The 11,835-nt window shown below is 41.1% G+C and overlaps 1 long non-coding RNA gene across 1 annotated transcript; it reads left to right on the top strand.

The window, feature by feature from the left end:
• Nucleotides 1–2,018: 2,018 nt before the first annotated feature.
• Nucleotides 2,019–9,700, top strand: LOC120787909. Its single transcript, XR_005707107.1, has 4 exons — nt 2,019–2,217; nt 6,218–6,341; nt 9,205–9,335; nt 9,577–9,700. It is a non-coding gene; the product is annotated as an uncharacterized LOC120787909 (long non-coding RNA).
• The last annotated feature ends 2,135 nt before the right edge of the window (nt 9,701–11,835 follow it).

The raw sequence follows: 11,835 nt of genomic DNA, 5'->3' as shown, positions 1-11,835 counted from the left end.
CGGCCTCCCTGCACAACCAGAATATAGTCTCACAATGTACGGATCAACTGACCGGCCACGACGGTTGTTTTGTTTTTTTTAACTCTTAACTAACCTATAACCTTAAAGATGCCCTGTGGACAAACTAAAGTTATGTTTATACTCAGTGTTACTCACTAAAACACTGTGAAAAATGTAAAATGCATTTCCTTCCTCAGCAGCAGAAACGAGTATCACATCACCCACGCCCTGTGTGTGTCATCTTTGAAAATGGACTCAAAGATTGAAAGTCCGACCGGGGGCTGAATTCGAGACCGTGACTTAGCTTAGGGACCGAACTGTTCACTGTTCTGGGTTGACGGAGGTCCCAAAAAATTACTTTCAGTATGCAGCTCATTTGCAAGTTTGGAGTAAACACGAGTTTGAACAAACAATTTGTGCCAAAGCAAAAGGTATTGTGATATTATACCCAGTGAAAAAGTATAGAGAGTTGGTTGGTTGATGATTCGGTGGGCACACAAAGAACGTGAGTTTGACGCTGGAGACCAGGTTTCGCATCCAGTTTCATACTTCAATTGAGTGAAGCAAAAATTAAGCATGGCCACAATCATTCCCTCATCTTACCCAAGTAATTGTCCAAACTTAATAAAACTTAAGAAAATGGTTGTTTGAATTGTGTTGATAATGGAAGGCAAATGACCTATACGTTCTGTCATTTAGGTACGAGGACTTGCTCTACCCTTGAGGTGCAAAGGAAGCATCTAGCCGTCAAATATGCCACTCTTTCCTATTCCCTAGCAGCCCGCAAAAACCACCGAGAACTCCCCTGGGAAATGGTCAGATGTGTCTAGGTCTGTGTGCTTCATGTCACTGGCGGAGAGGAAAGGACATGTGCAACAAGTAAGAATAATAAAGATCAGCGGGAGCAACAGGAGAACTCCTACGGGGAGAGAGAACATGGTGGAGCCGGGCAAATGCCATTGATTCCCATGCTTCTGACGGTTAATGGCACTTCCTCGAACCTTGGCATCAAGCTGCAATCCAGTCATGGATCAAGTCAATAAATCACTCTGAAACTGGCAAATAAATATCTATATATAACGATTAGCCAAGACCGATTAATTCATAGGAGCTCGGACGAAATCAGTCTCTGTCCCACGTTATAAAATCCTGCTCTCTGGTCAGGCAGCTCATGGATTCTCTCCACTCCTGGCATGAGCAGTCAGTGATGCGTGTACAGTAAACAGTAGTTAGATCGATCATGAAGGTTTTCACAGACTAATGTGAAAGAAGTCAAGCCTTAATCTGTGCATGCACCTGTCACACCGCTTTTCAATCTGTCGCTCTTAATTTTCCTGCCAGTTTTATGGGGGGGGGGGCATTGTTATGCAATGCTTCCATTGACAGCGCGGGTCTGATGGTGGTTTGAGATTATGCACGCTCAGACACACACGTACACACCCCACCCCGGCGCCTCATGTTGAGGGTTTGCTGTCCCCCAGGGCGTTAAAAGGCGCCGCGGGTGATAAAAGCTCGGGCGCACTTAGCGGCCAACCCGGTGGTCGCGCGAGAAAAAGGAGCGCACCTCTCCGGACCCGGAGCGCACGGCGGAGAGGGGCGGATCTAACGTGACACCGGAATCCCCACTCGCTCGCCAGCTGGCTCTCTTGGACTGGATCGCCTGGCGTTTACACATTTATCCCCTCTGCAGTTCAAGCTGCCACATGCGCGCACGGTGCAGCAGCGGACTCCCCCGTGCGCCCTCGCTTCTCCAGATGGGTTGAGCGAGTGAAAAGCCCCGAGACCGCATGGTTCCGTCCCGCGGTGCAAACTTCGGGCTGGTCCAAAGTCGGCGGCTCAGCCCGGTATGATCGTTTCCAACCTGAGCTGTGCGCACTGTCCCGGGGGAGGAGCACGGCACGGCGGCGACGGATGCGTACGAAGAGGTGTCCGGTGCTCTCCTCCCCGTCCCTGAGCCCGACGGGGCACCTGGTGGTGGCGGTGTGCTCGGCTTCATCGGCACCTTCGGGTTCCTCAGTAACTTCCTGGTGCTCACGCTGTTCTGCCGGTACCGGGCTCTGCGCACGCCCATGAACCTCCTGCTGGTGAGCATCTCTGGGAGCGACCTGCTGGTCAGCGTGCTGGGCACCCCGTTCAGCTTCGCGGCCAGCACCCAGGGGCGGTGGCTGATCGGACGCGCTGGGTGCGTGTGGTACGGGTTCGTTAACGCATGTTTGGGTAAGCAGGTGTTTTCGTTTTTTCTTTGGCATGTGTCACCGGACGCTGGATGACCAAAACAGCATCTTTCATGTCATTTAATCTAGAATGAAACCTTTAAATCTGATCTTTCTCGGTCTTATTGCGACTTATTCACCTCTAAGAAGAGAAAGAGAGACGAAATATTGATTTATTTTTTTTTCACTTTCACTTTATGTCACTGAAAGTGTGAAAATCTTGGCTTCCAATTAACCCCCCCCCCCCTTTTTTTTCAGTTTGGCCACTCTGCACATCATGCACCACTATCCAAACCGATCTGAACACGACCGAGCAACGACCGACTGACCGGTTCTTCATCTCTAAATGGGGATTTAAACGTTAAAATTGACTAAATTCGGGTTTTAGTTCGAACGTGGTTTATTTGCTTCGCTTCTAAACAGATTGGCCTCAGTTTTGCTTTCCCTAGCAGCTTGCCAGAAGACAACGTGCATGCCTCGCCTGCAGCAAAACTAACTCAGAACGTAACGTGATTAAAATCCCGTGAATCCATTTAACTTTGCAGTTGATTTCATTTAAAACCCTGTTAAGTCGAGAAGGTGTAATTTGCTGCTCCCCTGCCAGGCTCGCAGACTGAATTGCCTTCAGGGACATAAATAGGTAATACGATCTGGTAATGATTTAGTCCCGATACATTTTGGGGAAGAGGGTAGCTGCGAAAGAGATGACCACTAAAATCAAAAATCCAAAAAAAAAAAAGACAAAACATGGAGAGAGCCTTTCTGATCGTATCACATGATAAACCTGCTCTTGTTAGGCTCTTATCTCGATCCTGAGAGGTGTCTGGTGTTCACATTTGCCCACGCAGGACCGCCGAGTTTTTCGCCGGCGCTGGGATCAGAGTTTTGACCTTTCCAGGTCAATCACTCTTATCAGCAGCTTTGATTAGTGTCACCCCACTGCCCAGAAAGCACAGGGTCCTAATTTTCTAGACATTGCAGTCACAGTCAAGAGGAGAGAGAGAGAGAGAGAGAGAGATTTGATTGGGGGTGACTCGGTGCTTGTCAGCTCCATGGCCTTAATGACTTTAGACATTTTCTCTTTGCACTTAAGGGATTCTGTGATTGAGAGCAATTCTAAGTGTCAAATCAGTCTGTTAAGTACAGACCTGCTTTACTCCCCATGTAACCATCTATCTCTGCGCTTTCAGTGCACTCTGGTGTGATGTGGTGTTGCTCTTGAAGATATTGTTTTCTCCTTGGAGTCTGGACCTGCTGCAGTAAGGTGCAGTAAGGTGTTAGTGCTGCTTTTAAATCAGTTGTTTTCTCTTTGGAGTCTGGACTTGCAGTAAGGTGCAGTAAGGTGTTAGTGCTGCTTTTAAATCAGTTGTTTTCTCTTTGGAGTCTGGACTTGCAGTAAGGTGCAGTAAGGTGTTAGTGCTGCTTTTAAATCAGTTGTTTTCTTGGAGTCTGGACATGAAGGAAGGTGCAGTAAGGTTTTGTTGCTCTTTAGTGAGCTGTTTTTTTTCTTTCTGTGAAGTCTGGACTTGAAATAAAGCGCACTAAGGTGTTGCTGTTGCTCTTAAATCAGTTCTTTTCTCTCTGGAGTACGGACTTGCCGTAAAGTGCAGTAAGGTGTTCTTGCTCTTAAATTAATTGTTTTCTCTTTGGCGTCAGGACTTGCAGTAAGGCGACGGAAGGCGTTGTTGCTCGTTTCTGTTTTCAGACCCATTTTAGAGGCATGTAGAGGGAAATTTTACAGGAAAATGCAAAGATTACAATTGAGTAAAAAAAAAAAAAAAGACCATTTTGGGCACTACAGATATTTTTTCTTTTTCTTCCAAACTTCTTAATCGTCCTACAACCTTAGGGGGGTGTCCGTGTTCAAAAGCACTTCTTTAGCCTGCACCTGCAACATACCAGCGAACTGCAATTTATTCAACCACAATAATCGGAGATACTGAAATTATACGGAAAATGTACACCTTTTTTTTCTCAATATCCGTTTACGACTCAGTTTTAGGTTTAGGTATTATATTGTTGATTTTTTTTTTAATTAAACATCCCTGTTATTTACTGTAATCTTTTATTATTTCAGTTCAATATGTTAATTAACTGTTTAACTCATAAGGGTAGACCTGTGAAGTCAACATGCTTTATCTGACCAGAGTGCATCAGTAATGAATAGCGAGAGCCCTCCTAATCCACCTGCAAAAACACACACACACACACACACACACACACACACACACACACACACACACACACACACACACACACACACAGAGAGACTGAGACACACAGTAATGGAGGTAAGTGCCCCTGGCCCAGCACTTTAGCTCGCATGTGCTGATTAGCTCTGATTTAAGACTTTAGCAACGATTTAATCCAGTAGCACATGTTCATCAATTAGCAATTAACACGTAGAACAAGATTCCGCACGGCTGTGCTGCTGTCTGCCTTTGCTTTAATGGGAGTTTCCGTTCGCGTTTGTTTAGTGTGAACAGGTTATAATGATGAATTTCCTGGCCACTGAGGATGTAATGATACAAGTAGCTCGTGATTTAGGTTGAGTCACAACAGAGAGCTCATGGTTCGATCCAAGGTTTGACTGAAAATAAGCTGGAAGTAGGAAAATTGCCTTATTTATTTCATATAAAATGTACAAAAACACTTTTTAAATTTCAGAATTCATGAAAGCTACAGTGGTTAGTTGATTAATCAATTTATGAATCATAAAAAAAAAAATTTTCAAGCATAAATGCAAAAAGTTTGATGGGTCCAAGTTCGCGGTTGTGAGAATTTGATTTTTTCCTTATCTTACATTATATTAATTTGATTCTGTTGTTGTTTTTTGCCTAATTTCCTCATGTTACATTTTCATTTTGACGAGTCAGTTATGGTGTGTCTCAGGGTTCAATGTTGGGACCACTTTTGTTAATTTTATACATCTTGGGTCACATTATCTGTAGACATGGCATTTCTTATCACCATTATGCTAATGTAACTCTTTTTTTTTAAATTATTCCTTTGCTGATTTCACTTGAGTTTTACTTTTATTTCTTGTACTTTACATTATTTTACTTTTACAGTACAGTTTTACAGTAACTGAATTCATTTAAATTTGATCCACATTAAAGGAATAGTTGGACAATTAGAGTTGGGACACATGATTATTTGCTTCTCACTGAATTACATGAGAAGATGGTTCCACTCTCATGTTTCGGTGCTAAGTGTTTCACTGGAGCCAGGAGATGGTTAGGTTAGTTTAGCATGAAGACTGGAGGCAGGAGGAAACAGCCAGGCTCTGACGATGAATGAGTTTATTATTATTATTTTTTATGTTTTACTATCACTCTTATTATCAAAGCTGCTATTATTATTAAAGCCACATTTGCTAATTTCCTTTTTTTTTTTTTTTTTTTTTTTTGCATTTACACATGTAGTAGAAATGGTGCAGCATTAGCATTCGTTTCGCGTTCTGTTTTTTAACCACCAGATGAATGTAAGTCTTCAATCTTTACTCTCCGTTTAGAGCTGTTTTGGACCCCACCAACACTTGGGGAAAATCTCCAGCTCTTCAGCTGTTATAAGCTGCTGATAACTTTGTCTGATGTTTGGTGCTGGGTAGTCGGTGTACTGTCGGTTTATCAAAGCTTCTTGGGTCAAAACGGCTGCCTGCTGCGACTGAAACCAAGGTTGATGAAGCAGAGTTTGCATACGCAAACACGAAACAATAAGCCAAAAGACGTACTACAGATTTGATGATAGTTTTCTGTGGGTACATCACAATATGTGACTATTTTCACATTAAATGCATTAATTTGTTCCATTGATAATATAAACATTTTCTTTATTAGTGCAGCTTTTAAAGTTTCTTCTTTTACAGCATCCTAAATTTCGGGGGGAGAAATCTATATTCTCATTTTTCCTTAAACATTTCAGTAAAGGATTTGCAGTTACATCACAGATTTGTTAATAACCAGGTACTTGTGACATCAACTCCCTCTCTGTCTGCCTCTCAGGAAGTGACAGCAGGAGGACACGCTGAGCAGCAGTCAACTGCTGACGTGCCCCTGATGTCATTTGGATCAACACGCCGATACTCAACTGCTCGGATGACTCATCGCTCCAAGGACTCGAGACGCGGTGATGCTTTTTAATGAATGGAGATAAATAAGGCAGTATACTGTATGTGCCTCACTTTATGTACTGTGAATACCTGCTACTACCTGTGTCATACACATGCATGCTCATTATTAGCTAGCAGAGCAGCTTGTTGAATGAGTCACACTATTTACTTGAACTGTTGCTATTTATGCTTTTTATTACATGAATAATGAGAATTTATGTTTCCGCTGAAAGCTACTGCAAACTGTTAGTGGGTGTGAGTTTAGCATCCGCTGTGAAGGCATGTTCAGGTGTGTGTATGTGTGTGTGCAAGCATAAAATAACTCTACATTCATGTACAAACACTGTAAATGCCCATGCCTCTTTGCTATTAATGAAGCAGCAGTATAAAATCAGGGAAATGTCAGCTAACGATATAGTTGTACTCGTATGTTTTCGTGAAAAAGTACAGATAAGATGCTGTATTGTATATAGCACTTTACTGAGTGTGTCAACACACACGTGGATGTTTCTATGACGTGTCAACTGCTGGTCAGAAGAAGATAAACAATTTATCCAGTTAGTACAATGAATAAGGATACTGATATCAACTGATAGCTATTGAGTATTTTTAATTGTATCATTTGTGTCTTAAAGCTTTCTAGGCTTTATATAGATGTGAATCATGAGAGGTCTGAGAGGAGAGGAAATGTCAAATGAAAGATCTTATTGTAGGCAATAAGATGCCAAAATGGCAATGTGACAATATCTACCATGTCCTCGTGAATACAGGGTAATAGGCACTGAGTTAAACCTCTACGAATTAGATATTTAATGCAACTTAAGACTGATGTTTAGTATTTCTTCCTATGAAAATGATGTATGCTGTATGATAATCATAAACACATGCTGAAGAGCTTCATTGTCATTCACCTGAATAAGTAGGCAACTGCTGTGTGTGAGTGTGTGTGCATGTGCGCTTGGCGCTGCAGGTAGGTGTTCTCCAACTTCACAGCTGACCGATGTTGATCTTGAGCGCGATCATTCATGGGGAATTAGCAGCAGCGAAACGGGAAAGGAAACGAATAAGGAATTTTCCATTCTTGCAGCTACTCTCGCTTTAAACTGTATTTAGGAGAAGCAAATAATATTTCACTGATGGCCTGATGAGAGAATAAAATGAGAAGAGTGAGCAAATTAAAGAACACACACTGCGGCAAATATAATTCTCAACCTCGTGTTTCTGTCTGTTTACGTGTGCGCATTTGAGACATGTCTTACTCAGTGGCTCAGCTGTAAGCTCTCTTTTAGTCACACTGTTTCATGTGACGATGACTGCATTATACTGTATAATTAGAGCAGCTTATAAGTGTAAAATGCAAATATCTGTTTTATAATAAATTGGAATCTGAGTCATTCTCTTTTCAAAACTCCAGGTGTCCTCTGTGTGTTTGATATTTATTTTGAACAAAGAGCCAGCAAGAGTAAAGAAATTGATAAACAAAAGCAAAGCTGTGAGGTTTTGCTTGATACCCCACAATTGCCACACCAGTGAATACAATTCTGCTAAGGCAAAATAAATCAGAAGGAAAAAAAATGTACTGACATGAAAAGTTAATATGAAATGGGAAATTTTAACACATTTATACATGTATTTTTCAATTTTATTCAATCATTTATCATTTTCATTTATTAATTTCATGCATTTTACAAATCATATATGGGGGATTTTATATTGTCAATTTATTTAATGTTGATTTTCAGGTTTTCTTATAACGAATTCATTTACAGCAATCATTTTTGAATCTATTATTTTTTCAATAAGTAAGTTTTGGTCCCCCATGCCTGTGGATAACCTTGAAAAAATCATTGAGAGGAAATCCCAGATATTCACAACCCCATGTTTATTTGATTACTTTGACAAATAAACATTTCAGTTCTTGATTGCACAATGTTTTCTAAATGTCACTTTGAAAGTAAAGGTTAAAAAAATATGAGGTTGGTAGTGGTACGTCTTCATTGGTATTTATAATTTTTCCACAGGAAATAAGCTCCAGAGTGCAAGTAAACTAGTCAAAACATGTTTGACTAAAACTTGCTGTTAGTCACTGAACATCCTCCAAACAGCTCCTAGTAGTGACAGGTTCAAACACTGCAGGAGTTCTGTCTCTAATGGAAGTCTTGTCCCGCGCCTCCTCTGGGATCAACCCTGTGACCTTTCCATAATGGGATCATCAGGCCACCCCACCCTCACCTCACCCGTATTTCTCACTGCCTTACCCAGTCACTTCTGTACTGACTCACTCCTAAATTGAGCGCAGCTGCAGTGCATTGTGCTGCGATTCCTCAGTGTGGTCCCTGGACAGCGTGGTTCAGCAGCCTGTCTCCCCCCGGACGCTCATTCTACACTACTCTGCTACAGCAGTAAGCACTCTGTCACATTCACTGAAGACACATGGGGCACACACACATACTGCACACTCACACACACAAGTCAAAAAGGTACTTAGAAGTTGCGCTGTTTCAAACCACAAGGTGTCACCATGTTTCTGTTTGAAATCACCAAAGTGCCCCGCAAATTAAATTTTGACCAGGAACTCCTAAATATTGATGGGACTGTGGAGAAACTCATGCCCATCTTAGCTATATCCTCTGGCCCTGTTAGAATTTTTTACTTTTGGGGAAATGCATTATATATATATATATATATATATATATATATATATATATATATATATATATATAGGATATTCATTATTAGTCATGTTGTAATTAGGCGACTGTTAATGATTTCTCAACAGATGGCAAAGCAACAGGCATAGCAACAGTGTATTTCAAAGTGTATGTATTAAAATCTTTGTGTTGATGCTGGAGTGTGCATTGATTTCCCCCTGCCTTTCAGATATTCAGCTCGACATCAGTCTCGCACAATCAATCGACACTCAGCTGGAAGCCGGAACCTGTGATTGTTGCAGATTGATCGCTCGGGACTCACCTGCCCCAGTTCCACCTGGCACAGCAATCAAAAGGATGGTGAGTCAATACGTGAGTCAATGGTATGGACTGACAAACTGGACTGTTGACCCACTGATAACGCTTCCTGTTCCCATTCAAGCCTCCTGGATTGTGGTGGCTTCACACAAACACTCCCAACAAGAGTCAAAGCCTTATCATCACTGTTGACTACTGCCAAAGTCCTCTGCCTCACGAATATTTTTTTTTTCTGTCCTTGTCTGTTTGTTTGCTTCACATGTGACCTTGAATGATGTCAAAGAACTTTATTCAAGACATTACTGGGAAGTCTGTCAGTGAAGATGTACTTATTTCCTAAACCATGGACAAGCACCTTGGGAAAATTCATTCAAAGCTTTTCATTATGTCGTCTACTGTATACAATAAATTATTTCCTCTCTATGCTGTCTGTACTTGGATATACAGTAAACACAATAGTGTTGCTGAGCTTTCAGAACACGCAAAAATCATCGATCACTCTTGAGATACGAACAAGGAGTCCTATTGACATCCACTTTTGTTGTCAGTCTTCTTGGTGGTGTTGTTCATAGAGGTGCAAGCAGTAGAACACAAAGCATATTATGCTGAAAACACAAACTCAAGAGCTCCAACTTAAGGCAACTTTAGTCTCTAGCCTCAATTTACACTTTGCGAGATTGTCTCAATTTGTTTCTATCAGTCCTCTGTCAGTTCCCCGAATGATTTGTGTCTTATTTTAGGACACCATAGGCTAATCCTGTTGCTTCACAGCAAGTCTATCCTGACTGTCAACCCGTCTAGGGCTGACTGGAAACTCAGAACTTCAGTTGCTTGTAAATACTTTGGATGGGTCTAGTGAAGAGGGCCGATTTCTGCAGGGGAATCAATAAAGTGAAATTTAACTTAGTGGACATTTTGAGTGGAGTGTTTAGTCTACAGCTCTTCTTATTCCTGTTCATCCGTTGCCAGAAAACGTGAAAGTCTGAAGTGACAACCTACTCCCTCCGTCTGTCGTCTGTTATCTGCTCTTGGGTCCAATCCAGTGAATCACTTTAATGTGAGAGTTTGGGAGAGAAACTGAGGGTAGCACTCACTATACTGAATTTAAAAAACTTGGGTGCCCCAGGTCTGGACTTGGAACCATGTCATCCTCACGTTGTCTTTGGGCTGGTGGTTGCTGTTGTTGTTTTTAAACTGTGACTCAAAGGGTAGACAACTTGGAGACAAACAAGGCTGCCAGGCTTTTTGTGCTCCTGCCAAAGCAGGAGAGAAACAGTCTGGCAACCATGCCTGACTAGGGCTCTGAGTGTTCTCGAAAGCGTCGACATCTTAGAGAAGATGGGTGAGTCCGACACAAAACCACACACACGCTCTCGTAAGGTTAGATCCTACAGGTGAATAGGGTAAAAATTTTAGCTAATAATTATCACCATGAAACTTCTAGTGTTGATTACTTACATTAAGTTAATTATTTTTTGTTTTATGAGTTTCCTGAAATTTTATGTTTAAATATGCAAATGAGCCATTGTCTAATTAAATAATTTGAATACATTTCAAGAACAGAAATCTGAACATTGCATACAGCCAGGATCCAAATTCTTGTTTTGTTTTGTTGACATATTAGAGCCAAAGGTGTTTACAGAGGAAATTTTGGATACTTCTTTTAATCACTCCATAAATCAACAGCCATAAAAAATCAATTTTCACAATTTTTTTAAATGAATAAAAAGTTAGACAAATCAGGCTAGGATTGGTATTTCAACAAATAATTCTGTAAAAACCATCAGAATGTAGATAGAATTAAAACTGTAAAGTTTGGTGTATGCTAGTACTACTGAAGTGGATTTTTCTGGCTCAGTGTATTAGCAAAAAAATCATTTTGAGAAAACGGCCTTTAAAGATATTTATTTTAATTAGACAATAGACAAAGTGTAGTAAATAAACACCTAAATGTGTATTTTGGATGGTTTCTTTCCACTAGTCTGAAAGAAGACATTCTATGGAAGCAAAATAGCCCAAAATCTCAAAATTGACCTGTGCAGGAAAAACCCATGTTTCTGCTGTGTCTCGCCACAAGTTCAATTAGAAATGGAATAACTGCACATTTTAGGACGAAAAGACTCATGCACCATCACGTCATACCCAAAATCGGTATGAGATTCCTCAGTAGGACTGAAAGGTGGTTTGTTTGCTCCTTAAAGGGATTGAAGACAAGTGTGTTCACAATGGAAAAAAACATATCATCTACGTAGAAACCTAGGTATAGTGACATTGTCGTGTTGTACACATCGCAACGCCCTCTGAGACAAATTCATGATTTTGTCTGACTGGGCAAATAGAAGAGAGATTTCCAAAGAGAAGATGTTGTTATATAGGAGAAAACGAAGATTGTGCAACGTTCAGGGAAAACGAGCTTGTATACGAGACGAAATAGAGATACAGTGTACTATCCTGACAAGGCTTTCGCCTACTTTCTGCCACCTGCCTGTTTTAGTTAATCTTATTAGCAATATAATGTTAAAAGCTAATTTGCGTTGTATTT

The sequence above is a fragment of the Xiphias gladius genome, unplaced genomic scaffold (assembly GCF_016859285.1).
Source record: "Xiphias gladius isolate SHS-SW01 ecotype Sanya breed wild unplaced genomic scaffold, ASM1685928v1 HiC_scaffold_803, whole genome shotgun sequence".
NCBI classification, from domain to species: Eukaryota; Metazoa; Chordata; class Actinopteri; order Istiophoriformes; family Xiphiidae; genus Xiphias; species Xiphias gladius.
Note: the sequence above shows the minus strand (reverse complement) of the source record. Positions and strands in the feature narration are given on the sequence as shown.